Raw genomic sequence first — 13,002 nt, 5'->3', positions numbered from 1 at the left:
TGCGCCTGTAGCCCCAGCTACTCAGGAGACTGAGGCAGAAGAATCACTTGAACCCAGGAGGCAGAGTTTGCAATGAGCTGAAATCATGCCACTGCACTCTAGCCTAGGCAACAGAGGGAGACTCCGTCTCAAAAAAAAAAGAAATATTAAAGTATATTTTAATCTTTGAAATGGATTAATGTGTGTCTAAAATATCTTAGACAACCAAATCGTGAAGCATTTTGTGTTTGACACCTTGTTAACCAGAATATGAAAAAAATAGCCAGCCGGATGTGGTAACGCACAACTCTGGTCCCAGCTACTTAAGAGGCTAAGGTGAGACAATTGGCTTGAGCCCAGGAGTTCTAGGCTGCAGTGAGCTATGATCGCACCTCTGCACTCCAGTCTGGGCAATAGAACGAGACAATAGATAGATAGATAGATAGATAGACTCCAGTCTGGGCAATAGAACGAGACAATAGATAGCTAGATAGATAGATAGATAGATATATAGATAGATAGATAGATAGATAAAAGAAAAATAGCCAACTAAAAGTTCTGTTCTTCCTATGGATTTTAGATAATTTAGCTAAATAAAGAAGTCCCTTGACCCAGGTAAATACTTACACCATCACTATCATGATTTTTATTCTTCCTATCAATAGCCAATTAATAACTCCTATTAATAGCTAATTTATTGAGGAATTAGTAAATACCAGCACCGATCTTTGTGCTTTCCACACAGCATCTCATCCATTTGTCACTGTAATGCTATGAGGTATATACTCTTATTAGTTCCAATTTTAACAAATGAGAAAACAGCCTCAGAGAGGTTAGGTAAGTTATCCAAGGTAATAAAACCAGTAAATGGCAGAGCCAGAATTCACTACCAAGTCTTTCTGGTTCTACAACCAGGAAGCTTAACCATCAAGCTATGCTAGATTTACACACAATGACTGGCTTTCATACATTTGCTAAAATATGTCACTTATCAAAAGCCTGGGCATCAACCTATTGTTCTGTGGCATTTAATGCTCAGCCTTTGAATCAAGTTAGAAAAACTAAAGTTGGGCTGGGCGCGGTGGCTCACACCTGTAATCCCAGCATTTTGGGAGGCCGAGGTGGGCAGATCATGAGGTCAGGAGATCGAGACCATGCTGGCTAACATGGTGAAACCCCATCTCTACTAAAAAATACAAAAAATTAGCCGGGCGTGGTGGCGGGCGCCTGTAGTCCCAGCTACTTGGGAGGCTGAGGCAGGAGAATGGCATGAACCCAGTAGGCGGAACTTGTAGTGAGCCGAGATCACACCACTGCACTCCAGCCTGGGCGACAGAGCGAAACTCCATCTCAAACAAACAAACAAAAAAAGAAACGAAAAACGAAAGTTGTCTTGACTTGATCTTTTGATTTAAAGTAATGTGCCTTTTGGAAGATCTAAAATAGCATTTAAAACATGACATGAAAGTAATGACTACCTAATCATGGTCCTGGCACAGAATAGCTGTTTGAAGGTACTTGTTAGATAAATGAATGATCATAACCTCCAACCTCTAGCAATAGAGAATATCTCTATGGTGATCACAGCAAACTTGAAATAAGCACTCATGTAAAAGAGGAACCAGGCTACAAAAATCAATGTTTTTACCAGCAGTTATTACATATCTAAATCTGCAGATTGAAAGCAGTTTTGAATTTGAAACCTGTCATTAAAATAGAAAGATAGCAGAACTAGATAATTGGTAAGGTGAAATGAGCAGTTTAAGGATTCTTATCTCTGTATGGTTTTGTGCTATTTCTGCCTTTTAGTAGATGTTTTTCAGTAAAGCAAAAATATTCACAATATACTTTGTATGTAAATGAATAAAGGGATAAAGAAATGATTTGTCACTTCTGTTTAATATATTATTTTGAGTAAAATTGCAGGGGTGGGGTTAGTTCACAATCAGCTGTCAACACTACTGGTAAATAATCTAATAATCTAACTCCTATTCTAGACCAAATAGATAACTTACTAAGTGGATTAAATAAATTCCAAATATAATAATCACTTTGATGCTGTTTTTAATGCAACAACTATGTGTTGAATGCCTATCATATGAAAAGTACTATACTAGGAGCTGGATTCTTTTGGTAACACTTTTCAGGCAAATTTGACCTTTTGTCACTTGCTTTTTAAAGAATACTTTATTTGGTAACAAATGTTGGCAAAGGTGTGGAGAAAGGGGAACACTTGTATACTGGTGGTGGGAATGTAGAGTAGTACAGCCATTATGGGAAACAGTATGGTGGTTCCTCAAAAACTGAAATTAGAACTACATATGATCCAACAATCCCACTGCTGGGTATATATCCAAGAGAAAGGAAATCAATATATTGAAGAGATATCTGCCCTCCCATGTTTACTGCAGCACTGTTGACAACAGTCAAGATATGGAATCAACCTAAATGTTCATCAACAGACAAATGGATGGAGAAAATGTGGTATATATCCACACTGAAATATTATTCAAACATAATAAAAGATGAAATCCTGTCATTTGCAGCACCATGGATGGGACTGGAGGTCATTGTGTTAACTGAAACAAGCCAAGCACAAAAAAAATATATAGCATGTTCTCACATGTGGGAGCTTAAAAAAGTGGTTCTCATGGAGGTAAAGAGTAGAATGGTGGTTACCAAAGCCTGGGAAGGGAGTGGGGACAAAGAGAAGTTGGTTAAGAGGTACAAAAATACAGTTAGTTAGAAGGAATAAGTTGTTGTATTCAATAATTTATTATAAATTTCAAAATAGCTAGAAGAGAAGAATTGTAATGTTGCCAACACAAAAATAAGCCTTTGAGGTGATGGCTGTCCCAATTACTCCAATTTGATCACTGCATACACATTGTATAAAGGTATCAAAATATCACATTTACCCCCAAAAATATGTACAACTATTATTTATCAGTAAAACATTTTTAATTTATTTGGTATAGTCATAGTACAATCTATAAAAAATAGAGGGACCACAGGAAGATATACATATATATATTCATTTATGTGGATAGAGTTTTCAAAACATGATTTTGCTACTGTTTTCTGAAGAGCATCACTCCTAATAGAAATTTTTCACTTGCCGGGCGCGGTGGCTCAAGCCTGTAATCCCAGCACTTTGGGAGGCCGAGACGGGCGGATCATGAGGTCAGGAGATCGAGACCATCCTGGCTAACACGGTGAAACCCCGTCTCTACTAAAAATACAAAAAACTAGCCGGGCGAGGTGGTGGGCGCCTGTAGTCCCAGCTACTCCGGAGGCTGAGGCAGGAGAATGGCGTGAACCCGGGAGGCGGAGCTTGAAGTGAGCTGAGATCCGGCCACTGCACTCCAGCCCAGGAGACACAGCAAGACTCCGTCTCAAAAAAAAAAAAAAAAAAAAAAAGAAATTTTTCACTTGTCCTCCATACCAGTTCTAAGATGTGTCACACCACCCTCCTCCCCTCCTGACTCCCCCAATCCCCCTCCTCAAGGGTAAGCAGAGAAGAGAGGCAGAACCAAGGGAACAAAGTGATGATTTTAGGAAAGGTTTTCTTGGTTGTCACTGTGCCTGGGTGACTGTTTTATTGGGAGCCCTGGCAGAAAGTCTTCATTTTTAGTATTCAAACCTGAGGTAAAAAGGCGTTTCTGGTGGATGACATTTGTGGACCTCAAACCTTATTCTGCTTTCATATTATAAATTATTATTCTGATATATTGTTAGAATCAGTGAAGCCCTGTGTGACTGGCATCCGTTTAGACATGTGCCCATTTAAGGCTGTTTTACATTCAATCAGAAAACATATTTTGGGGTTTGTGGTGAACACAAGCCATTTTACAGATGAGGCAACTAAGACTCAAAGAAGTTGAATGCTGAACTAAGATTACACCGCATGTGGCCAAGCCAGGATGCAAATGTAACTCACCTGTGATTGAGTTTAGTTTACTGTGCCCCAAGCACTTCCATATAACCACATCTATAGTAACTGAGCATTCAAATGGAATTTGTCCCCACTGAATGCCAATGGGGAGAAGGCTCAAATGTATTTAAAAAGCTACTGTTATTTACAGTGAGCCATATAAAAATCAAGAGTTTAGGACAGCACTGTTTATTAGAAATAAAACTTGAGAGGTTACTTCTAAGATGGCCGAATAGAAACAGCTCTAGTCTACGGCTCCCAGTGAGATCGACACAGAAGACGGGTGATTTCTGCATTTCCAACTGAGGTACCTGGTTCATCTCAATGGGACTAGTTGGACAGTGGGTGCAGCCCACGGAGGGTGAGCTGAAGCAGGGTGGGGCATCGCCTCACCCAGGAAGCACAAGGGGTTGGAGGATTTCCCTTTCCTAGCCAAGAGAAGCCATGAGTGACTGTATCTGGAGGAGCAGTACACTCCTGCCCAAATACTGTGCTTTTCCCACAGTCTTCACAACCAGCAGACCAGGAGATTCTCTCCCATGCCTGGCTCGGCAGGTCCCATGCCCATGGAGCCTTGCTCACTGCTAGCACAACAGTCTGAGATCCACCTGAGATGCTGGAGCTTGGCAGGGGCAGGGGCGTCTGCCATTGCTGAGGCTTGAGTAGGTGGTTCTATGCTCACAGTGTAAACAAAGCGGCAGGGAAGCTTGAACTGGGCGGAGCCCACCACAGCTCAGGAAGGCCTACTGCCTCTCTAGATTCCATCTCTGGGGACAGGGCATATCTGAACAAAAGGCAGCAGACAGCTTCTCCAGACTTAAACGTCCTTGCCTGACAGCTCTGAAGAGAGCAGTGCTTCTCCCAGCATGGCATTCGCGCTCTGATAATGGACAGATTGCCTCCTCAAGTGGGTCCCTGACGCCTGTGTAGCCTGACTGGGAGACACCTCCCAGTAGGGTCTGACAGACACCTCATACAGGCAGGTGTCCCTCTGGGAAGAAGCTTCCAGAGGAAGGATCAGACAGCAATATTTGCTGTTCCGCAGCCTCTGCTGTTGATACCCAGGAAAACAGGGTCTGGAGTGGACCTCCAGCAAACTCCAGCAGACCTGCAGCTGAGGGGCCTGTCTGTTAGAAGGAAAACTAACAAACAAAAAGGAATAGCATAAACATCAACAATAAGGACATCCACACCAAAACCCCATTTGTAGGTCGCCAACATCAAAGACTAAAGGTAGATAAAACCACAAAGATGGGGAGAAACCAGAGCAGAAAGGTAGAAAATTCCCAAAACCAGAACGCCTCTTCTCCAAAGGAACATAGCTCCTCACTAGCAAGGGAACAAAACTGGACAGAGAATGAGTTTGACGAGTAGACAGAAGTAGGCTTCAGAAGGTTGGTAATAACAAACTTCTCTGAGCTAAAGGAGCATGTTCTAACCCATTGCAAGGAAGGTAAAAACATTGAAAAAAGGTTAGATGAATGGCTAAATAGAATAACCAGTGTAGAGAAGAGCTTAAGTGACCTGATGGAGCTGAAAACCACAGTACGAGAATTTCATAACTGAAAACCACAGTACGAGAACTTCTTAAAGCATACACAAGCTTCAATAGCTGATTTAATCAAGTGGAAGAAAGGATATCAGTGATTGAAGATCAAATTAATGAAGTAAAGTAAGAAGACAAGATTAGAGAAAGAAAAGTGAAAAAAAAAAAAAAAAAACGAACAAAGCCTCCAAGAAATGTGGGACTATGTGAAAAGACCAAATTTACGTTTGATTGGTGTACCTGAAAGTCACGGGGAGAATGGAACCAAGTTAGAAAACACTCTTCAGGATATTGTCCAAAAGAACTTCCCTAACCTAGCAAGGCAGGCCAACATTCAAATTCAGGAAATACAGAGACCACCACAAAGATACTCCTCGAAAAGAGCAACCCCAAGACACATAATTGTCAGATTCACCAAGGTTGAAATGAAGGAAAAATGTTAAGGGCAGCCAGAGACAAAGGTCAGGTTACCCACAAAGGGAAGCCCATCAGACTAACAGTGGATCTCTCGGCAGAAACCCTACAAGCCAGAAGAGAGTGGGGGCCAATATTCAACATTCTTAAAGAAAAGAATTTTCAACCCAGAATTTTTTATCCAGCCAAACTAAGCTTCATAAGTGAAGGAGAAATAAAATCCTTTACAGACAAGCAAATGCTGAGAGATTCTGTCACCACCAGGCCTGCCTTCCTGAAGGAAGCACTAAACATGGATAGGACCAACCAGTACCAGCCACTGCCAAAACATGCCAAATTGTAAAGACCATCAACGCTATGAAGAAACTACATCAATTAATGGGCGAGATAACCATCTAGCATCATAATGACAGGATCAAATTCACATGTAACAATATTAACCTTAAATGTAAATGGGCTAAATGCCCCAATTAAAAGACACAGACTGGCAAATTGGATAGAGTCAAGACTCATCAGTGTGCTATATCCAGGAGACCGATCTCATGTACACATACATACATACGCTCAAAATAAAGGGATGGAGGAAGATCTACCAAGCAAATGGAAAGTAAAAAAAAGCAGGAGTTGCAATCCTGGTCTCTGATAAAACAGACTTTAAATCAGACTTTAAATCAACAAAGATCAAAAGAGACAAAGACAGGCATTACATAATGGTAAAAGGATCAATTCAGCAAGAAGAGCTAACTATCCTAAATATCTACACACCCAATACAGGAGCACCCAGATTCATAAAACAAGTTCTTACAGACCTACAAAGAGACTTAGACTCCCACACAATAATAATGGGAGACTTTAACACCCCACTGTCAGTATTAGACAGATCAACGAGACAGAAAATAACAAGGATATCCAGGATTTGAACTCAGCTCTGGACCAAGTGGACCTAATAGACATCTACAGAACTCTCCACCCCAAATCAACAGAATATACATTCTTCTCAGCACCACATCACATTTATTCTAAAATTGACAACATAATTGGAAGTAAAACACTTCTCAGCAAATGTAATAGAATGGAAATCACAACAAATTGTCTCTCAGCCCACAGTGCAACCAAATTAGAGCTCAGGATTAAGAACTCACTCAAAACCACACAACTATGTGGAAACTGAACAACGTGCCCCTGAATGACTACCAGGTAAATAATGAAATGAAGGTAGAAATAAAGATGTTCTTTGAAACCAATGAGAACAAAGACACAATGTACCAGAATCTCTGGGACACATTTAAAGCAGTGTGTAGAGGGAAATTTATAGCACTAAATGCCCACAAGAGAAAGCAGGAGAAATCTGAAATTGACACCCTAACATCACAATTAAAATAAATAGAAAAGCAAGAGCAAACATATTCAAAAGCTAGCAGAAGACAAGAAATAACTAAGATCAGAGCAGATCTGAAAGAGAGACCCAAAAAAACTCTTCAAAAACTCAATGAATCCAGGAGCTGGTTTTTTGAAAAGATCAACAAAATAGATAGACCACTAGTAAGACTAACAAAGAACAAAAGAGAGAAGCATCAAATAGACACAATAAAAAATGATAAAGGGGATATTACCACTGATCCCACAGAAATACAAACTACCATCAGCGAATACTATAAACACCTCTATGCAAATAAACTAGAAAACCTAGAAGAAATGGATAATTTCCTGGACACTTACACTCTCCCAAGACTGAACCAGGAAGAAGTTGAATCCCTGAATAGACCAATAGCAGGCTCTGAAATTGAGGCAATAATTAATAGCCTACCAACCAAAAAGAGTCCAGGACCAGACGGATTCACAGCCGAATTCTACCAGAGGTGCAAAGAGGAGCTGGTACCATTCCTTCTGAAACTATTCCAATCAATAGAAAAAGATGGAATTATCCCTAACTCATTTTATGAGGCCAGCATCACCCTAATACCAAAGCCTGGCAGAGATACAACAAAAAAAAGAGAAATTTTAGGCCAATAATAATGAACATCGATGCAAAAATCTTCAATAAAATACTGGCAAACCGAATCCAGCAGCACCTCAAAAAGCTTACCCACCATGACCAAGTCGGCTTTATCCCTGGGATGCAAGGCTGGTTCAACATACTCAAATCAATAAACATAATCCATCGCATAAACAGAACCAACTACAAAAACCACATGATTATCTCAATAGATGCAGAAAAGGCCTTCAACAAAATTCAACAGCCTTTCATGCTAAAAAACTCTCAATCAACTAGGTATTGATGGAATGTATCTCAACATAATAAGAGCTATTTATGACAAACCCACAGCCAATATTATACTGAATGGGCAAAAACTGGAAGCATTCCCTTTGAAAACCGGCACGAGACAAGGATGCCCTCTCTCAACACTCCAATTCAACATAATATTGGAAGTTCTGGCCAGGGGAATCAGGCAAGAAAAAGCAATAAAGGGTATTCAAATAGGAATAAAGGAAGTCAAATTGTCTCTGTTTGCAGATGACATGATTGTATATTTAGAAAACCCCATAGTCTCAGCCCCAAATCTCCTTAAGCTGATAAGCAAATTCAGCAAAGTCTCAGGATACAAGATCAATGTGCAAAAATCACAAGCATTCCTATACACCAAGAACAGACAAACAGCCAAATCATGAGTGAACTCCCATTCACAATTGCTACAAGGAGAATAAAATACCTAGGAATAGAACTTACAAGGAATGCGAAGGACCTCTTCAAGGAGAACTACAAACCACTGCTCAAGGAAATAAGAGAGAGAGTACACAAACAAATGAAAAAAACATTCCATGCTCATGGATAGGAAGAATCAATATCATGAAAATGGCCTTACTGCCCAAAGTAATTTATAGATTCAACACTATCCCCATCAAGCTACCGCTGACTTTCTTCACAGAATTGAAAAAAACTACTTTAAACTTCATATAAACCAAAAAAGAGCCCGCATGGCCAAGACAGTCCTGGGCAGGAAGAACAAAGCTGGAGGCATCACGCTACCTGGCTTCAAACTTTACTATAAGGCTACAGTAACCAGAACAGCATGGTACTGGTACCAAAACAGATACAAAGACCAATGGAACAGAACGGAGGCCTCAGAAATAACACCACACATCTACAACCATCTGATCTTTGACAAACCTGACACACACAAGCAATGGGGGGAAAAGATTCCCTATTTAATAAATGCTGTTGGGAAAACTGGCTAGCCATATGCAGAAAACTGAAACTGGACCCCTTCCTTACAGCTTATACAAAAATAAACTCAAGATGGATCAAAGACTTAAATGTAAGACCTAGGGCCATAAAAATCCTAGAAGAAAACCTGGGCACTACCATTCAGGGCATAGGCATGGGCAAAGACTTCATGTCTAAAACACCAAAAGCAATGGCAACAAAGCCAAAATTGACAAATGGGATCTAATTAAACTAAAGAGGTTCTTCACAGCAAAAGAAATTATCATCAGAGTGAACAGGCAACCTACAGAATGGGAGAAAAAATTTGCAATCTATTCATCTGACAAAGGACTAATACCCAGAATCTACAAGGAACGTAAACAAATTTATAAGAAAAAAGCAAACCTCATCAAAAAATGTGCAAAGGATATGAACAGACACTTCTCAAAAGAAGACATGTATGCAGCCAACAGACATATGAAAAAATGCTCGTCATCTCTGGTCATTAGAGAAATGTAAATCAAAGCCACAATGAGATACCATCTCATGCCAGTTAGAATGGCAACCATTAAAAAGTCAGGAAACAACAGATGCTGGAGAGGTTGTGGAAAAACAGGAATGCTTTTACACTGTTGGTGGGAGTGTAAATTAGTTCAACCATTGTGGAAGACAGTGTGGCAATTCCTCAGGGATCTAGAACTAGAAATACCATTTGACCCAGCAATCCCATTACTGGACATATACCCAAAGAATTATAAATCATTCTACTATAAAGACAGATGCACATGTATGTTTATTGCGGCACTATTCACAATAGCAAAGACTTGGAACCAACCCAAATGCCCATCAATGATAGACTGGATAAAGAAAATGTACCACATATACACCATGGAATACTATGTAGCCATAAAAAACGATCAGTTCATGTCCTTTGCAGGGACATGAATGAAGCTGGAAACCATCATTCTCAGCAAACTGTCACGAGATCAGAAAACCAAACACTGCATGTTCTCATTCATAAGTGGGAGTTGAACAATGAGAACACATGGACACAGGGAGGGGAGCATCACACACCAGGGCCTGTGGGGGTTGGAGGACTAGGGGAGGGATAACGTTAGGAGAAATACCTAATGTAGGTGACAGGTTGATGGATGCAGCAAACCACCATGGCACATGTATACCTATGTAACAAAATTGCACATTCTGCACATGTAACCCAGAACTTAAAGTATAAAAAAAAAAAAAAGAAATAAAACGTGAGCCACAAATGTAAGCCCCACGTATAAATTTAAATTTTTTAGTAGCCATATTTAAAAAAAAATTGAAAAGTAGACAAAATTAATTTTAGTAGTAAATAGATGCTCCTTGACTTACAATGGGGTTATGTCCAAATAAAGCAATTGTAAATTGAAAATCTTTATCTGAACATAGCCTCATCATAAGTCAAGGAGCATACTGAATGAGTATCGCTTTCACATCATGGTAAATTCCAAAAATCGAAAGTGGAACCATCATGTCAGGAACTCTCTGTATTATATTTAAACCAATATATCCAAAATGTAATTTGAAAAAATAATGAGGTATTTTGCATTCTTTTTTTCATACTACATCTTTGAAATCCAGTGTGTTTTATGTTTGCAGCACATTTCAAATCAGACTAGCCAATTTTCAAGGGCTCAATAGCCACATTTCTCATGGCTACCATTTGGCCAATGCAGAAATTCGCATTTCCGTACAATCCTATAAAGTACAGAGAGCAAATCCTTCTCTTTAAAGATGTATTTCTACTCTGTTTCAGTGACATGTAAAACATCTAGTCTTTGTTTTAATAATGTTATTATTCCCAGCACATGTAATATGCTCAAATATTTGCTGAACTGAAATGAACCTGGGCCTGCAGCCCAGGATTGTGTTTGGCTGGCTTGCCCCTGTTTTGTGGAGCATAAGAAAGTGTTTTCTCAAGTTTAAAAGAAATTGGCAAGATCCTGGCAACTCGCCAGGAGGTCCTGCAACTTTCTGTAAAGGCCTAATTGCTCTGACATTTTGTTATTCTAATAATGAGAGTAAATCCCAAAGCTTGGAGTGTCCAAAAGGAAAGTCCTGATGCATCCCTCTCTGGTGATCAGATTAAAATGTATAGATTTAATTTTAATTAAGGACCTAGCACAGAATAAATTCACTTTAATTTACGTGGTGTGCCATAGTGTAAATCCAAATTCTTGAGCTTTCTTTGCAGTACAAGCAACTGCCTGATCAAGATACAGGATTATTCTTCTAGTCCAGTTTTTCTCAACCTGGGGCAATTTTGCCCTCCAGGTGACATTTGGCAGCATCTGGAGATATTTCTGGTTGTCATGACGGGGAGGGGTGCTATTGACATCTAGTGAGTCTCAGAGGCCAGAGATACTGCTAAATATTCTTCAGTACACAGGACAGCCTCCCACAACAGAGAATTCTTTGACCCCAAGTGTCAGTCATGCTGGGGTTAAATAACCCTGTTCTCATCCAATGTTGGGACTTCTCATCTTCTTTCTTCCTGTCTTTTCCACTGTAAAAACAATTAAAATAGTTCAGAACTTTTTTGTTCTACTCCCCAGAAGCAATCACTATTAGTAGTTTGTTTTTCATTCTTCTAGTTGTTGTCTTTATGACTTTAATTAAAGTGGTTACTGGCTCATGCTTGTAATCCCAGCACTTTGGGAGTCTGAGGTAGGAGGATCACTTAAAGCCAGGAGTTCAAGACCAGCCGGGGCAACATAGAGAGACCCTGTTTCTATACCAAAAAAACAGAAAAAAAAAAAAAAAAAAAAAAGTGGTTGTCAACCCTAACTGCACATTATTCACCTGGAGAGCTCTTCAGAAATGCAGATGGCCATTCCACAGCCTCAGAGATTCTGATTCAATTTTTCTGGGGTAAATTTTTTAAAGCTCTCAAGCCATTCTAATGTGTGGTCAATGTAGAAAATCACTAATATACAGAAATTTATATTTTTCATTTATCATCTTAGAAAATTTTTTATTCTCTATTATAAATGATGAGGGCAATTCTATACTTACTTTATTTTCCATTCCTCCTTTCTCTTCCACTTCCAAATTATAGATATTACATTATTTTCACACTTGTGAGCTTTATACATTTTATGTAATTATATTCTGTGTTTGTATATAGATTGATTCCAAAAATTAACCTATTAGCAGCATTTACAATTATATGACTATATAAATATAAATCTCCATTCCCATGGACCTTACAATCTAGTGACTAGTGCTGACCTGATTTTTGATCATTTGTAGGTAATTTATTTTTCCTTGCAAGAAATTTTTAGTACTCTCTTTCCCTTTGGAATTCTGAAATTTCACTTGTCTGTTCACTTAAGAGTCGTTTTGGGCCAGGCATGGTGGCTCACGCCTGTAATCCCAGCACTTTGGGAGGCCAGGGTGGGTGGATCACCTGAGGTCAGGAGTTTGAGACCAGCCCTGGCCAACATGGTGAAACCCCATCTCAACTAAAAATATAAAAATGAGCTGGGTGTGGTGATAGGCCCCTGTAATCTCAGCTACTCAGGAGGCTGAGGCAGGAGAATTGCTTGAACCCAGGAGATGGAGGTTGCAGTGAGCTGACATAGTGCCACTGCACTCCAGCCTGGGCAACAAAGTGAGACTTCGTCTCAAAAAAAAAAAAAAAAAAGAGTAGTTTTTATTCATTCTGCTGAGTGTCTAGTGATTTCTTTCAGATAAAGATCCATAACTTTCTTCATCTCTTGGAAATTTATTTTTCTTCCTTAGTTATTTGATAGCTTCTTCCCTTCTGTTTTCTTTCTTTCTTTCTCTTTTTCTTTCTTTCTTTCTTTTCTTTCTTTCTCTTTCTTTCTCTCTCTCTTTCTTTCTTTCTTTCTTTCTTTCTTTCTTTCTTTCTTTCTTTCT

The 13,002-nt window shown here is 39.4% G+C and overlaps 1 protein-coding gene across 5 annotated transcripts in view; it reads left to right on the top strand.

Annotated features, from left to right (window-relative positions):
* Positions 1 to 13,002, top strand: part of TMOD2 (tropomodulin 2) — a 66,714-nt gene that overhangs the window by 32,745 nt on the left and 20,967 nt on the right. The window lies entirely within an intron of this gene.

This window comes from Piliocolobus tephrosceles, chromosome 6 (genome assembly GCF_002776525.5).
Source record: "Piliocolobus tephrosceles isolate RC106 chromosome 6, ASM277652v3, whole genome shotgun sequence".
NCBI classification, from domain to species: Eukaryota; Metazoa; Chordata; class Mammalia; order Primates; family Cercopithecidae; genus Piliocolobus; species Piliocolobus tephrosceles.
This window is presented reverse-complemented; position numbering and strand designations above follow the sequence as displayed.